The 3,706-nt window shown below is 44.7% G+C and overlaps 1 long non-coding RNA gene across 1 annotated transcript; it reads left to right on the top strand.

Annotated features, from left to right (window-relative positions):
* The first annotated feature begins 92 nt into the window (after positions 1–92).
* LOC106812328 lies at positions 93–1,389 on the top strand. Its single transcript, XR_001394321.1, has 3 exons — positions 93–194; positions 807–1,299; positions 1,344–1,389. It is a non-coding gene; the product is annotated as an uncharacterized LOC106812328 (long non-coding RNA).
* Positions 1,390–3,706: the final 2,317 nt, after the last annotated feature.

Below are 3,706 nucleotides of genomic sequence, written 5' to 3'. Positions count from 1 at the left end.
CCGCGGCTGCCGCGGCAGTTCCGACGCCCTTGCCGTAGTAGATGGATTCCATCGCTCATCGCTTCCTTAATTGCGCCTCTGTCCGGCAGGTGGGGCACCGCGGTGTCCACAAGTACAACTGCAAGCCGGAGTTAGCTGCATTCCCCATCGCTGCCATCACTGATATGATCGAAAAACCCGACGCCATTAACAAGGTACTGTATAAGCTGTATATTTCGCGGTGGTTTAATTTTTGCGAATTTCGCGAACGCTTCCCAGACCGCGAAAATAATAACACGCGAATAATTCATAATTCACCGACCACGAAATTAACCATTCGCGAAATTGTCCGTCAAGTCTGAATTCGCGAAAATATCTGTACGCGAAAAATACGGCTTACCTAGTATACCAATGAGAATCTGGACTGCCGTCTAAAGTCGTTGGGGCAGAGCCCGCGTTAGTTCAAAATGACGTAAGACGGAGGCAGTCTAGATGCGATCGACGCTCGACAGAGGGCGCTGCTCCCTGACAGCTCCCAAATGAAATACCGTCAGCAAACGCACGTGCACACACACACACACACACGCACGCACACACACACACGCACGCACACGCACGCGCACGCACGTACACACACACATACACAAGCACGCACACACACACACGCACGCACGCACACGCACGCACGCGCACACACAGACACACACGCACACACACACTTTTGTTTGTGTTAGTTCTTGGTTGTTCGATCTTTTCGGTTGTGATAATTTTTGTTCGCAATGTTCTATTGTAAAGATTTTTGTTTTTGTTTTCTCTTCGTTATCTAGTTGAGAAGGGAGATGCTCTCGGAGAAGACTAACGCTGTGGCTAGTGGCGCCCCCCATTGCTGTGTGTGCGCGGACACGAACGACATGTGCGCCCTCTCTCGTTACGGCGGACTTCTGTTGTGTGAACAGTGCATCCGATTCCAAACCATGTAGTAATTCAGCTAGTTAGGATAATAAAGCATGTATAGCTAGGGGAATAAAGCATGTAGCTAGGAGAATAAAGCATGTAGCTATAGTCCATGTAGCTAGGAGAATAAAGCATGTAGCTATAGTCCATGTAGCTAGGAGAATAAAGCATGTAGCTATAGTCCATGTAGCTAGGGGAATAAAGCATGTAGCTATAGTCCATGTAGCTAGGATAATAAAGCATGTAGCTATAGTCCATGTAGCTAGGAGAATAAAGCATGTAGCTATAGTCCATGTAGCTAGGATAATAAAGCATGTAGCTATAGTCCATGTAGCTAGGAGAATAAAGCATGTAGCTATAGTCCATGTAGCTAGGATAATAAAGCATGTATAGCTAAGGGAATAAAGCAGGTAGCTAGGAGAATAAAGCATGTAGCTATAGTCCATGTAGCTAGGATAATAAAGTATGTAGCTTAGTCCATGTAGCTAGGAGAATAAAGCATGTAGCTATAGTCCATGTAGCTAGGAGAATAAAGTATGTAGCTTAGTCCATGTAGCTAGGAGAATAAAGCACGTAGCTAGGAGAATAAATCATGTAGCTCGCAGAATAAATCATGTAGCTAGGATTATAAACCATACCAGGGGTTAATAATGACAAGTTTGTCATTATTAACCACTGACCATATATAGCTAGGATTGTAACCAATATGTAGATAGGATTGTAAACAATATGTAGTTAGGATTGTAAATAATACGGAGTTAGGAATATAAACAATATGTAGTTAGGATTACTAACCATGTTGTTATGATTGTAAACCAAGTGGTGCAGCTAGCTAGCAGTTTTCAGGGACCCTATTGTGATATTCTGATAACATAGCGATGGTCATGCACACACCTGTAAATGTGTTTTATACATTCCAGAAGTTTCGTTGAGCAAGCAGATGTGCAAAAAACGCGTATGAAACAAACAATTCGCACCAAACCGATCCTTTTAAAATACGAGAACGATGAAATGATATTAAAAAAAGCATGAATAAAACATGGTTTTTCAGACAAATTTCCTATTTAATCAATCAACAGTTTGTTACAATGAAAGAAAGACTGACTTGTCAGCAGTTGGACTGCTATGTAAAATGCATGTGGACTTGATATGGACACAAAATTTACGTCTACGTTTGGTATAAACGGGATACACTTACATAACATTTAGTATCAGGAGTGGGCTCATATATCGATCATGCCATCGGCTTCCTCCTAACAATACTCACATGTGCCCACACGCAAGCACGCGCGCACACACGCACGCACGCGCACACATGTACACACGCACACAGACAGACATTTATGAAATGGTACATGTAGGAATGCAAGCATTTGTACAGGTGCATAGATAGTACAGGCATGTGCACACACATTCGCACAACAGGATGCGTGTACACACACACACACACACACGCACACACTGTCACTGACCTGCTCAAACACACTCAGTGACAGGGTCAGTGACAGTGTGCATGCGTAGCGTACTGTAACATGTGCACAGGCCCCTGTGCATCAGGGATGCATCGTGTGCAGTAACCAGGGCCTGGTCAACACGACACGCTTGTATTAACCCTCTAGATGCATGGCCCGCACGATTGTCACTCATGTATACCATCTCATGTAGGAGCACCTTCTTCCTAAAGCACTAAAACTACTCTTACTAGCTGCCTGAACGCGGAGAATGCGTGCGAGATGCCCGGGGGGAAGGGGCGAGGAACGCCACGACTATTTCTTCCGCGTCAGAACTTGTTCCGTGATGGAGATGAGGGCACGCCGCGCATCTGACTGCGCAAGACTACCCACATGCTTGACAGCCTCCCTGCAGTGCTGTCGCGCCAGTAACCGCGTCTCCTCCAGTCCGTTGCTCTGAAAGCAAAAATGAACTTACAACTTAATGATTAATTAATTACTTAATATACTTTTTTTAAAGACGACCCTGCTATGAATAGAATTAAACACTTAACCACTTGACGTGATTCGCAGGCAGCTCTCATTGTTGCGGTAGGACAATCTAAAATGCTGTTTAGCAACAAAGTGCCTCAAAGTTGGCGTCGACGAAACTTGACAGCTGTGCTAGAACTATGCCTGTGATTATGCCAGCTCTGTGGTTGCTTCTTACCTTGTCCACACAGCTCCACGCTTCTTGAACATCGCCTTCTCTATCAAACCTTCTCATGATGAGCTCGTTCAGATGAGGAAACTACAGACAACAAGAGCCCGTGATAAGCTGAACCTCACGCACAAACGACACGTGAATGGTGACATATTGACATTACAAACATGATGAAATATTGACATGACGACATGATGACATTGTTTGTTGATCTTGCATTGACATGATGACATGTTGTTGGATTTGGCAGTTGCCGATGACATGTTGTTGATCTTGTATTGACATGATGACATGTTGTGATCTTGCATTGACATGATGACATGTTGTTGATCTTGTATTGACATGATGACATGTTGTTGATCTTGCATTGACATGATGACATGTTGTTGATCTTGTGGACATGATGACATGTTGTTGATCTGTGCCAATTTGACATGTATGATATGTGTTGGCTGATCTTGCATTGACTATGATGACTGTTCGTTGATCTTGCGTTGCATGTTGCGGTCGACGACCGCTGCTCGACTTTGTCTCGACGGAGGAGGTCCTTGGGCAAGCCAGCCGCCAGATCTGAAGCTATTTGGGCCTCGCGGCACAGGCGCCTGTGTTAGTTCGCTGC

The sequence above is a fragment of the Priapulus caudatus genome, unplaced genomic scaffold (genome assembly GCF_000485595.1).
Source record: "Priapulus caudatus unplaced genomic scaffold, Priapulus_caudatus-5.0.1 Scaffold634, whole genome shotgun sequence".
Taxonomy (NCBI): Eukaryota; Metazoa; Priapulida; class Priapulimorpha; order Priapulimorphida; family Priapulidae; genus Priapulus; species Priapulus caudatus.
The sequence above is the reverse complement of the archived record's forward strand: the minus strand, read 5'-3'. Positions and strand labels throughout refer to the sequence as shown.